This window comes from Colobus angolensis, unplaced genomic scaffold (assembly GCF_000951035.1).
Source record: "Colobus angolensis palliatus isolate OR3802 unplaced genomic scaffold, Cang.pa_1.0 Scaffold272, whole genome shotgun sequence".
Lineage (NCBI taxonomy): Eukaryota > Metazoa > Chordata > Mammalia > Primates > Cercopithecidae > Colobus > Colobus angolensis.
The window spans coordinates 763,555-777,054 of record NW_012115955.1 but is presented as its reverse complement, the minus strand read 5'-3'; the positions used below and the strand labels follow the sequence as shown (position 1 = coordinate 777,054).

The window sequence follows — 13,500 nt, the reverse complement described above, 5'->3', positions numbered from 1 at the left end:
CCCCCAGTCCCACCGCCCGTCCGCTCTTGGCTTCCTTCACCCTCCCGGTCGCTGCGGTGGCTCTGCGCACCCCGCGACCCTCACTGGCTCGCAGAGGCGCTTTTTGTCTTCCTGAGAGCCGCAGCCGGCCGGGCTACCTGTTGCCGACCGAGCACTGCAGGCTGCGGCTACCCGGGCGTGGCAGGGACCTCGGCCTCCCCTTCCCGGCACACTCCCGAGAGGAGCCCTACCTTGGGGTGGGCAGGAGGGAAGGCGGGGGGTGGTGGCTGGCAAGCTGCCAACACTCGGGGCGCGCTGCGGCAGGGGAGGGGTTGGCGCGGCCGGGCAGCTACGCGGGGCTGCGCGGCGGAGGCAGCGATGAAAATGCCCCGGCGCCTCTCCGGAGAGCCGCGACGGCCCGGAGCCGGGAGGGAAAGCTCCACGCACAAAACACCGCCCCCTGCACAATTAGGGCGAAGATGACGGCTGCAAAGTTGTTGCGTAACACGACTAGGAAACGAGGCTCGCTGAGGTCCATCTACCCACCCCCGCCACGCGGGTGCGGCGTTCCTCGGAAGATGTGAAGGTCCGCGCTCCGGGTGCGCCCCACTGGGACGCCCACTGGCGTTTGGTGCTGGGGCTTGAGACGGCCGCGCGGGATCTCTTCTGTGATCTTGAGCTGATAGCTGCTTAGTGTCATTTCTGCCTCTAACTGGATACGATAGTCTTCTCTCCCAAATCCCGGGCTACGGAAGAGACGTAAAAGAATGGGAAAAAGAGCACCTAGCCGCGACTTCTTAAGTCTACGCGCTAGACTGTCAAGGCACGTGGCACACTCCCTGCGTTTACCGATACATGGATAGTGGGTCAGTGCTGGCCTTAGCGAAGGGAGCCATATTACCGACAGTGACTCACAGGCTTGCCCAAATACGGAGTGTGGCAGGTGGGCAGGACTCCACCAGCCAGCTCCCTCCTGCTCTACTTGAACTACGTGGGGGCTGGGCCGAGTGCCTCCACGACTTTCCACTTCTTTTTTGCCCTTTTCGTTTTTAAAAAGCAATAACCAAAGTAAAGAGAAGAGCAGAGTGAACACCCAGGTACCATCTCTAGCGTCTGCCATGAGCAGCAGATCTACTCGCCAAGATTGTCTTTTCTACCTTTCCCATTCTTGCACAGTTAATATCGTAAGCACCCGAGTCATATTTAAAGATTTTTTATCACCTGTCAGTTGGGTTTTTGGAAGGCCTCCCGGGGCAGTGTTGTGGTTTTGAACGCACTCTTGTTCGTAATTTATCTGGTAATACAGCTCTATTAACAAGGCTCTGAAAACTCAGACGTACAATATGGGCTTAGCGTGTTCCCCGAAGCCATCTTCCCGGTACTGACTAATGCAAGATCCACATCCCCTCGACTACACATTTTCCAAACTTGACTGTCTTCATGAGAACAAATCCTGATTTTAGTTTATAATCTCCCCTTTTCTCATACATATATAGTAATTCAAGATGGGGTCTTACTATGTTATCCAGGTTGGCCTGGAACTCCTGGGCTCAAAAGATTCTCTGGCCACAGCCTCCCTGGTAGTGGGATTACAGGCGCATGCCACTGCGCCTGGCCACTTTTCTCAAATGTACTGATAGTTTCCTTTTTGCCAAAACCTTACAATGCCTATTTATACCTTTGAAAACCTCTCCTAGATGAAATCAAAATCATATCCATAAATCAGTTGCCTTTTCGGGGTCAGAAATGCAGTTATTGTTTAGAAATCCAGGGCTGCCCTGCATAATCTACCCTCCCCTTCACGTGTTCTCACCTTGTTGTGCATTTTGAATAATTTCATGGAATTTCAAAGTCGTTGTAGAATGGGTAGTAAATGTCTTTCTTTAAAGACAACTCAACCTTCAAGATAAGGTAAAGAACGTGCCTGGAGCCACCCCAGGCAGTGATGCTGGAGGAATTCTCTCAACCTGGAAACTTATTCTTTATGCTGAATTTTGAAATCGGATGCTCCTAGAATTACTTGGAGTATTTTAGATTGGGTATGTATTATATTTGTGCATCATTCATTGTTACCATCTAAGTTGGCAATCAGAGGAAGTGCAAAAGGTGTCTGAGATACCAGCTTAGAAAACAACTCTTTAGCTCCTCCTGGTGATTAGAAAGCCACCAAACAATAGGATGAAGGATCTGTCCCCAGGGCCCAAGTGATGATGTATCTAATATATATCCTAGAACATTCACAGAGTAGGTAAGTATTTGCAGATTAACCCGAGTTAATGGAGCATAAAAACCTAAGATATCTGACACAAATTAACCAGGATAGGGAGGCTTCTAGGAAGACATCAGCATGTGCCTGATGGTGGAGCTGGGCTGTGAGGTTCTCAGGAGGAGGAGGAAGGGGTTCTTGAACCTCTCAGTGCTGGGAGTGGATGGAGGGCAGGGGCAGGGAGGAGGTGGCTGGGACAGGGATGAGAACTACCAGCAGAAGACAATCAACCACATTCTAATTCATTTTATTATACTGCCAACATGGTTTCTGACTAAGCAAATATAAGAGCTATAGCTTGAGAACAGAATGACTAAAACAGTGACTTCTTACTAAAATGAGAATTTACAAGGTTTGTAATTTAGTAATGATTTAATTTAATATAGTAATAATTGTTCTACAGCTGCAGAATGTTTTCAGCTGGAACATCTCTAAGAGGCCATACATATATCGCAGGGATTTTACAGTGGACCTCCCTAGGCAGGAGTAGCTGTAAAATCAGATGGGTAATGAGAATTCAGGACGTTAGCCACACATGGACTGTGGCAAAAAGAAGGTGACCCATTGGAGAATGCTGGTTTTCAGCTCTCATCAATTACTGTTTCCAGGAGCCCACAGTCCAATTATTCAAAAGAATGTTGACTTTTTTTTTTTTTTGGTGAAATATCCTGATTTTCAGGTTAGGCAAGCAATTCATTAAAAAATAAAAGACTGCAGAGCCCACAGCTCCAATTATTCAAAAGAAAGTTGACTTTTTTTTTTTTTTTTTTGGTAAAATATCCTGATTTTCAGTTTAGGCAAGCAATTCATTAAAAAATAGAAGACTGCAGAACTTACCTACCCAGAGGCTGGACAGTCTGAGTCCTCTCACAGAGGAGTTCTACAGTGATGTCCTGGTAACAGGGCAGAGAGGGGGGACTCAGTGATTAAAAGGCAGGCTGCCCACCTGGCAACCAAATTGGGCAGCTCTACCCTATCTGTTTAGTGCATTGGATTTCTGGATTTCTTTGTTGAAAACTTCAATCGCTAAAAGCCCTTTGGTGACCTCCTGTCTGGTCTGGTGACCAGCAGCCTGCATCAGGGCTCCTGTGTGCCAGGATCATTTTCTTTCCACTGTAGTATGTTTATGGAGCATCTTGTGTCTTTTTATTAAACTCCAGGAACAAAAGTTCAGTTTCTAGGAATCCATAGCATACAGTTTTTGTTGTTGTTGTTGTTGTTGTTGTTTTTGAGACAGGATCTTGCTGTGTTGCCCACACTGGAGGGCAGTGGCGTGACCACGGCTCACTGCAGCCTTGATCCCCCCAGGCTCAAGTGATCCTCCAACCTCAGCCTTCCAAGTAGCTGGGACTACAGGTGCACACTACCATGCCTTGCTAATTTTTTAATATATTTTTTTTTTAGAGTCAGTGTCTCTCTGTGTTGCTCAGGCTGGTCTCAGACACCTGGGCTCAAGGAGTCCTCCCACCTTGGCCTCCCAAAGTGCTGGAATTACAGGTGTGAGTCACAGCACCAGACTTGTTTTTTTTTTCAAGTGGAGACTTTAGGATGTGAGCTAGCATGGTAGCCTTAGTGAGGTTCTCCTCCCCACGCCCATCAGTGTGTGCTTTATGCTGGGATTTTGGCTTTGATGCAGTGAGTCATTGACTGTTGAGGCAGAAACTTCCTGGAATGATATTTCTTTCCTTCACTCATGCACTTTCATTTCTGCTCTTCATGCCATTTTTAATCTTTCACCTCTGTCCCTCTGTCTGCCTCTTCTGCTTTGCCTTTTCTTGTAATTTTTCTACCTTTGTTGACCTTTTGTCTTTTTAAATTTCTTTCTCTTGATTTACTCTATTGATTCTTTTTTCCTTTGGCCTTTCTCCAGTCATTCAGATCCTCATTACTCCCTGGGATTCCTTCATTCCACCAAACATCCACTTTTCTCTTTGCTCTTGCCACCTACCTATCCCAGCCACAACCTAGACATTGTAGTTTTTAAGATTTCCACTCTGTCTTCCAGCCTCTGCCTCTCAGTCTCCTAACTTTGCCACGTGGCTCCATTAGCAGGAGTTCTATTAGCATGCTTGGCCTTCTTTTTCAAAAACTAGCTTTTGTGGGAAATTGGGTAACAGAAGATGGTCAAATGACATTCCCTGTAGAAGCGATGGCTTTAAAGTATGGGAAGCCAAAATGTTTCCTATTAAGCAGCTCTTGCTCAAGCTAAGAAAGAAATTAGGTCTCTACACCAACGACATGATTTCCCCAGACAAAAGCAGCTGATGGTCTGAATACATTTCAAAGCATTTCCAAAGGACCCAGGAAAAGACCAGAAAGAGGTGATTTTGCAAAGAGAAAATGTTGCAAGGACACTGTTACAAAAACTGAAACGTGTCTTTAAATTCAGCCACAACAGATGGCACACATTTCAGTAAGCATTTTTATTCATTCAGATTAAATGGTATATGTGAGTAAGGGTGCCAAAATAAGGGACATTAACAAAAAAAGGTAGGTAGGAAGCAAGAGAATACACTAAAAATGGTCAAGACTGTGGGAGCAGCTAATCATGTTCATTGCAACATCTTGGCGATGGAGCAAGCATTGTGGCAGCACTCAGCCAGCAACTGGGACACAGCTAGCAGGGCTATGCGTATATGAAATAGAAAATTGTGAAATATGTTCCAACAAAAATCATTTCACCAGGAATAAGACATGACAGGTCCACATTGCAATCCAGTTCAAATCAACGAAGTAAAGCTTATCTAAACATTTTTGTGAAGTCATGCACAGGATAGTTTACTGGAAAGAGCTACACAGCTGCAACTGAGAAGCTGGGATTCTAGTGCATTCTGTACCCCACACTCACCAAGGGGATCATTTCACCTCTCTGAATGTCCATTCCTTCATCTGAAACCCAAGGGAGCTGACCAGATGCTCAGCCGCGCTCCTTCTCTCATTAGCGTGGGTCGACTAACATGCCACCAGCATATATCGCAGAAAAGAAAACCTGCAAATGTGGCATTTGCAGCAAAGCAGCTATGACAATCACTGGCTCATTCATAACCTTCCCTTGGCCTAATTGTAACATGGACAAGAGAAAATTACCTTGTTGAGTTGCCCACCAACTTTTGTAACTCCAGAGACAAAAGTTGTCTTCTGGAGGCGTGGTTTGTTTCAGCAAGAGGTTAAAGCAAATGCTATCAGTTTGGTAAATGCACTTAAGAAGTCAGGAAATTGGGTGCTTGACCACATTTCTGGTCTTCTGAGAAACTTTCAGAAGTGCTCAGGATTCAGCTGCCACTGTGTTTTCAGCTGCTGCTGTGTGATGCTGCTCTCAGGCAGTGCATATATGTCTGTGGAGGATTTTGTGAGTCCGCGTACTGGCAGGATGATAAAAGAGCCAGCTCTTGGGCAGTCACCAGGAATTGCAAGCAGTAGAGCCCAGTGCTGAAGACCCAGATCCAGAGGCCTGTGTCCACATCCCAGCTTGCCCACAGCTGCTCAGCAACTCTGTGACTGTGGGCAAGTTACTTTTCTTATCTGCTGTGTGCCTCACTTTCTCCTTTTGACAACCATTTATAAGTATAGTATCTCAACTTGTTCTGAGGATAAAATTAGTACCTATCAACTGATTAGGAAAGTGCTTGATATATTAGCAAGTGTTAGCTATTGTTATTAATATTAACCCAATAAAAGAATCAATATACATCAGAAAAATGGTATCATCAACCAAATGCTTGTGTGTGTGCATATGTATGTGTGTGCGTGTCCATATTAATTACATATACATAACAAATCTTGGTACGCTGCCAGGATCCTATTCAATTCAGATGAACAAGTGAGCACGTACATCTACAAGAAAGAATAACAGAGGTGGATGGGGATTGGAATTCATTCATTCTTCCATTTATGGAGCACCTGCTGGGTGCCAGGCATCCCTTGAACAGTTGATGATATCCCATGCCTGCTCTAGACTTGGCGCGCATTCTTTCGCTCTCTCACTTAATACACATTTACTGACTACTTAGCAGGGGCCAGAAACTAAGCCAGGCCCTTAGAGGTTAAGGGGAAGATGAGGATGGTGGGTTAAAAGCATAACTCAAATACTGTCACGGTGTAGTAACTGTCACTGGAAAGACCAGACCGTGTACCAAGAGGGGCTTGAAGGAGAGGAGACCCACATTCCATTGAAGCAGAGGCAGAAGTACTTCCTGAAAGAGGGTAGAATTTGATCAAAGTTTTTATTTTTTGTTTAAAAAAAATTTTGGTACATGATCTTGCTCTGTTGCCTAAGCTGGAGTGCAGTGGCATGATCGTAGCCCACTGCAGCCTTGACCTCCTGAGCTCAAGCAGTCCTCCTGCCTCAGCCTCCCAAGCAGCTAGGACTACAGGTGCATGCCAACACACCAGGCTAATTAAAAAACTTTTTGTAGAGACAGGGTCTTGCTATGTTGCCCAGGCTAGTCTCAAAACCCTGGCCTCAAGTGATCCTCCCATCTCAGCCTCCTAAGGGCTGGGATTATGACCCAAAGTCTTAAAGATGTGTGGGTGTTCTGTAGGCAGGAGCCATACCTCAAGAGAGTACCACATAAAGCCAGGCCTAGCAAAGCCAGTGTGGTTGGTGACCAAGGGAACCTTGGGGAGTGACAAGTCCTGGCAAAGAGCTTGATGGAAACCCAGGTTTTGCAAAGTCGGCATGGGAGAGCAGTGTGGAAATGTAGACCAGGCCCAGGTCTAGGGGACCTGGAGTAGCAAAACCAATCAGTACGTTATTCAGGCAGGCGGGAGTATAGCTGGCTCCAGAGAACACGTTCTATAAAAATGACACATTGTTTGAAATGTTTTTTTCCCCCAAGTGTCACACGTTAAGAATTAGCGTAGGGAAATGTTTCAAAGCCTGGACTCTAGAGCTGGGTGACCGTGGGTAAGTCACGTGAAACCTTGACGCCTCAGTTTCTTCATCTGAGAAACAGCACAATAGTACTTTACATATGCTATATATGCTTCAGTTCCTCTACACAGTAAGAATAATAACAAATATTGCTCAAACACCACAGCATGTGCACGCCGTCTTGGGTGCTTCACATATATTAAGACATTTCATCCTTCTGCCATTCCATGGAGAGGGGAAAGGCATCATGGGAACAGAGTCTGAGCTCAGAGATGCACTGGCACATGCTCTCCTATGCTGTTACAAAGGGCGTGTCTTCAACCCACTAGAGAAAGCAAGCTGGAGACTAGAAGCGAGTGGAATTGGACTTGAACAGTAACCACAGTGGAAGAAGACGTGACTTTGGCCTCCAGGGAGTGTTTGTACTTGGGCTATGCTGCTCCAGAGTTCCTTTTGCTCCTGTTCCTGCTCTTGGCTGTCTGGGATGGTTCCCAGTGCAGGACTTGTACTGCTCAATGACCCAGACCACACAAGACTTTTCCCCTAATGCATAAGTAAAACACCACTTTCCTTTGTAAAAATGACCTCTCTGCAAGTTCCAGTGTGTCTCCTTCCTGGATCCACTTTGCCTCACCTGTCCCAAGCCTCCCTTGCTTGCTACTGGAGAGGCTTTGTCTTGGACATCTTTCCCTCTTCTACCACCAGCAGCTAACTTGGGTCTTCCTGGGTTCCCAAGGCTCTCCTGCTGCACCAAGTAAGATGGACAGAGCTTACAGATGGGCACCTCCCATCACTTAGGAACTCACACAAGCACAGAGGGCCAGGGACCTGTCTTTCCCAGGGGCTACCAGGAGCAGGTAGCACAACCCCAAGGTATAGGGTAGTTGGCACACCATCAGGTTAGTTCTGAGCCATGAGTGACAGGAGATGGGATGGAACCAGTAGATAAATGCCTCCCCTCTACAATGTTTAGTGGCATGATGTCTCGTGTCCCAGCCACAGTCTGTGCTGTCTTGGGACACTGTAGACAACCTGGTAGAGTACCTTGTCCTTATAAATGTACTTCCCGTATTTCTCTGTCTCCTCTTCTTTTCCTCTTACTCTTGCAGTTCTAGAATTGTACCTCCCAAGAAAGCCTTAGCACAGGAGCTTTGATTCAGGCTTCGGTTTCTGGGAAACTCAGGCCCAGTGAATTCTTTCAGAACCTGTCAAAGATTCAAAGCGCAGCAATATTTCCAAAAATAGGTTTCCTGAAAACACGTCCCTCACTAAAAGTAGCAGAGAAAGACGACTCTCAGTCTTGTGGAGAAATTGTCCATTTTCTTGTCTTTTGCAGTGTTATGAAAACTGTTGCTGACACATAAGAGCCTATACATTCCAGTGAAGTTGTTTAGTTTCTTGCCAGATCTTAATTCTGCTGTGAAAAGGCAGAGCTGAAAAGAAATGGGAGATTGATTTGTAAAGCATTAGTGTAAGAAGGTCTTAGGGAGGTCTTTTCTAGTACTCTTTTTGGAGTATGATATGTATTGCTAAAGTAGCTGGAGAGTAGTCAGAAGTATAGCTACTTTGATGTGATAAAAGGAAAACATTTTGAACTGCAGACCGGGAAAGAAAACTTTCTTGTTACTGAAAAATATTTATCTTTACTACTGAATATCTGAAAAGCATTCTTTTTCAGTGTAAATTTAATCATTTAATGGGGAAACAATAAAGTCCTTCCTATTTAAATAGGAAAATAAACAGGCAACTCAGTATTATTTGACATCATTTTGAAGATCTGAGCCATTGCAATGAGACAGGAAAAAAAAGAATTATCAATATTACTAGGAAGATATAATTCCATATGTTCATTTACTTATATAGCTAAACTAAAGCTTATGCAAATAATAGAAGAATTGAGTAATATAGTTAGACAAGATGTGAATATTTAAAAACAAAAGTTTTCCTGCATATGGGAATCATTTGTAATAGAATGGCTGAAAGCACACATTCTACATTTATTGCTGTGACTATCGGCAAATTGCTGAGACTCATTGTTTCGGTTTCCTCCTCTGCACACTTGGAATTGTAGTCATGCTGCCCTCTGAAGGTTACGGTGAGGATATTATGAATGAGCATTGCTGCAGTTTGACTCACACAAGATCTACTTACAAGCTCATTCTTCCAGCCTTTATTTACTCTGGGATTTGCAAGTATCAAATACTTTCAGACTTCCTTCCTGGCAGGGGTGGCTAACTGACACCATTCTGGCCAAAGGGGCATAATAAGAAGTTGCAGGGGCCCCTATATTCCTTTTCTCCTGCCTTAAAAATGGACATGATGCTAGAACTATAGCACCCATTTGACCATGAGGGAAGTGTCAGTGTCAGCACCTGTTTACCTACCTCTGGGCTTCTTGAACATGAGAAACACAAACCTCGATCTGTTTTAGTCATTGTTAGATGAGTATTTTGTGAACTATAGATTTTCATTTGTGACTGAATAACATGTGAAGCATAATGTAAATAACATATCTGGTGCCTAGGCAGTGCTTAATAAATGTTAACTCTTAGTATTTTAGTTGAAAATATTATATTTAAATATACTTAAAATATACTTGGGAAAAGTGTCTTATTCACAATAAGAAAAACTATCAAATAATTAACTACATCTAACAAAAAGGTGCAAGCTAGTCTACATAAAGAAAACTATTAAACATTGAATAATGGGCCGGGCGCGGTGGCTCAAGCCTGTAATCCCAGCACTTTGGGAGGCCGAGACGGGCAGATCACGAGGTCAGGAGATCGAGACCATCCTGGCTAACATGGTGAAACCCCGTCTCTACTAAAAATATATATATATAAAAACAAACAAACAAACAAAAAACAAAAAACATTGAATAATGACTAAAAGAAGCCAGACAAGAAAAGAAATTGAACACATTTCTGATTAAGAGTATTATAAAGATGATGATTACCCCCAAATTAACCAATGAATATAATGTCTCTTAATCAAAATTCTAACGGATATTTTGAGAAATGTAAAAAGTTGATTTTCAGGCGAGACATAGTGACTCATACCTGTAATCCCGGCACTTTGGGAGGCTGAGGCATGAGGATCACTGGAGACCAGGATTTCGAGACCAGTCTGCACAACAAAGGCTCTCATGAGTGCTTCTAAATGATGGAACATAATTTACTTCCAGAACCTCAGCTTCACAAAGTCTAAGACATGTTTCTTTAGCTTTCAAGCCTCCCCAGGTAGATATCAGATTGCATGAGAGTAGAAAAAAATGGATGCTAACTGTCTACTAACGGTGGGAAAATACATCATGTTGGAATCATTGGATAGACCTTCATCTCACTCCAAGCATAAAAATATTCCCATACTATTAAAGATTTAAGTGTTAAATTACACATAAAAGTACAAAACCAAAATACGGGAGAACAGGTCTACATGAAACCCAGAAGTTACAAAAGAAAAGATAAATATATTTAATTAACAGTCAAGCAGCTTTTGTTTGATAAAAGACACCTTAAACAAGTTAAAAGACAAAAAATTTGAGAAAATAGTTCATATTTTTATTCTAGAAAAAAGTTTAACATTCTTAATATGTTAAGCACGCTTATAAATTTACAAGAAGATCAACATCCAATAGGAAAATAGTAAAAGGATATGAATAATTTAAAAAAAAATCAAGTGCACCTAGACTTCACCACTATATAATTCATCCATGTAACCAAAAAACACCTGTACTCTTAAAGCTATTGAAATTTAAACAAAAATTAAGAATAGTTGGCAGTTTAGATTTGGCCCATAGGTCTGTAGTTTGCCAAACACTTCTCTAAAGGGTTTCCTAGGGAATGTGGAAGTCAGCATGAACATGCCTGAGGACCATGGCAATGCTGCCCTCAGGTGAAAGAACAGTATCCGTATGAGCCGTCTTCAATGATTCCGGGCACCCTTGTCCTTTCCCTGGTTTTCTCTTGCATTCCCCCAAAGTACCTAATAATTGAATTGTGTGTCTTTTCTTCCTTTCTCTCTCTCTCCACTGCCCCCACTAGGCATAGCAAGTATTTGCTATGTCAAGTAGTGGAAGCATCACCCTCCTTGGATATTCAGTCCTCTAAATGATCAGAACCCAGAGTTGTGAGAACTGGAATAAAAACACTTGACACAACTGACTTATACAATAATACAATCATCAGGCCCCTAGAACTGCTGGTGCAGAAAACTCCAACATCTCTACGACCTTGCCTGCCGGCAGCAATTGCTAACTCAACAGGAAGTGTGCCTCACCCCTCTTTCACCATCAAATTTTATCTTAATTTGCATCTAGAGAGACTAGTAAATGTGGAATTCGAATTCTATTCATAAAAGGCCACTCAAAGGAGGTTGAAATGAAACTTGAGTGCTATTTCCTCATGGTCCTCATGAAGCCCAACCAAGTCCACCTGCCTCTAGAGGCTGGATGATGGCTCCGTTTGGCACTGAATCAGTTTTAGAGACATCTGCCTGCACCTGAAACTGAGGAGTGAGGAAGAAAAGTCTGCCTTGGTGAGGTGAGGACTATGACTTTGCCACATGGTCTTCAGGACTACCATTCTATTCTGTGACAGTGGTCACCCAGGGTCCCTTACTGAGCCTTTCAGTGCACAGTTTATTCCATGTGCCTACAGCTTATAATCTAATTAACATTTCACCTTATGCATGCCAGGTACTATCAGAACTCTTCCCTTTAATACTACTGGATTTTTACTTCCTTCAGTTACATCTTGTACATCCCACAGTTCACCAACTTCCTGAGAATCTGGGAGCAGTTTTTATAGCATTCAGGGTACTTTGTTGCAAGCAACACAGACTGATTCTGGCTAATATGAGCAGAACAGTAATTTATTAAACAAATAACTCAAAAAACTCCAGGCAACTCACAGAATCTGTGGCAAATCAGGTTTGGAGTCTAAAAAGCCAGAAGCTATGCCCCAAATCAAACTGCAGACTTGACCTCCTGCAGGCACTGCTGTCTCTGCTGCAGGACAGAGAAACTGCATGTGCATGGTGGACTCCTCCAATGCTCCTACCAGAAAGAAAGCTCCTGCAGCCAGGACACAGCCACCTTCACAGGCACTGCACCAGGGAAAGAGCCTGCATGATCTACGTTTCTTCACATCACCATTTTCTGATTAAGAGTTGAAAGTGGAGCCGGTTGCGGTGGCTCACACCTGTAATCCCAGCACTTTGGGAGACCGAAGTGGGCGGATCACGAGGGCAGGAGATCGAGACCATCCTGGCTAACACGATGAAACCACGTATCTACTAAAAATACAAAAAATTAGCCAGGCATGGTGGCAGGCACCTTTAATCCCAGCTACTCGGGAGGCTGAGGCAGGAGAACGGCTTGAACCCGGGAGGCGGAGCTTGCAGTGAGCCGAGATCGCTCCACTGCACTCCAACCTGGGCGACAGAGCAAGACTCTGAACAACAACAACAACAACAACAACAACAAAAGAGTTGAAGGTGGGGAGCTAAGGAGGAGTTAAGTATTTCTGATTGGCAGGACCTACATCATATGCCAAGACTCTGGCTACCAAGAGACTGGGAACATTAATAGAAGATCTTCAGTTTCTCTGATTGGAGACAGGCTCTATAACCTAAAGTAGGAAGAGCTTCCGCTGCCGAGTAGCCATAAAGTGACAAATGTTCACTACATCATTCATATATAGTCAATTACAATTTCCTACTGACACTATCCCCAAATCAGCAGTCCCCGGCCTTTTATGGCACCAGGGACCAGTTTCGTGGAAGACAGTTTTTCCACGTGGAAGACAATTTTTCCACGGGCAAAGGTTTTGGGGGATGGTTTCAGGATAAAACTCTTCCATGTCAAATCATCAGGAGTTACATTCTCCTAAGGAGTGCGCAACCTAGATCCCTCGCATGCGCAGTTCACAATAGAGTTCACACTCCTATGAGAATCTAATGCTTCCGCTGCTCTGACAGGAGGCTGAACTCAGGCGGTAATGCTTGGTCGCCCACCGCTCACCTCCTGCTGTGTGGGCCAGTTCCTAATAGGCCAGGGACCAGTACCTGTCTGTGGCCTGGGGATTGAAGACCACTGCCCTAAATCTCTTTTTTTTAAAGGAGCTTTATTGAGATACAATTCACATCCATACAATTTACCCATTTAAAGTGTACGATTCAATGGTATTTGATATATTACATGTTGTATTTTTTGGATCAAAAACACAGATATAATGAAACTTGCCTGTTGACCTTTTTTTAAAAATTATTATTATACTTTAAGTTCTAGGGTACCTGTTCACAACGTGCAGGTTTGTTACATATGTATACATGTGCCGTGTTTGTGTGCTGCACCCATTAACTCGTCATTTACATTAGGTAT

At 43.9% G+C, this 13,500-nt stretch overlaps 1 protein-coding gene across 3 annotated transcripts in view; it reads right to left on the bottom strand.

Moving 5' to 3' along the window:
- NFIL3 (nuclear factor, interleukin 3 regulated) overlaps nt 1-13,500 on the bottom strand; it is a 93,150-nt gene that overhangs the window by 14,975 nt on the left and 64,675 nt on the right. The window contains exon 1 of one of the 3 annotated variants that reach the window (XM_011948005.1): nt 85-449. The exons of 1 other annotated variant lie outside the window; for it this stretch is intronic. The gene's annotated coding sequence lies outside the window, so the exon portion shown is untranslated. Of the gene's footprint in view, nt 1-84; nt 450-13,500 lie in introns of those variants that run through there. One more of the 3 variants, XM_011948004.1, reaches the window with a different exon arrangement.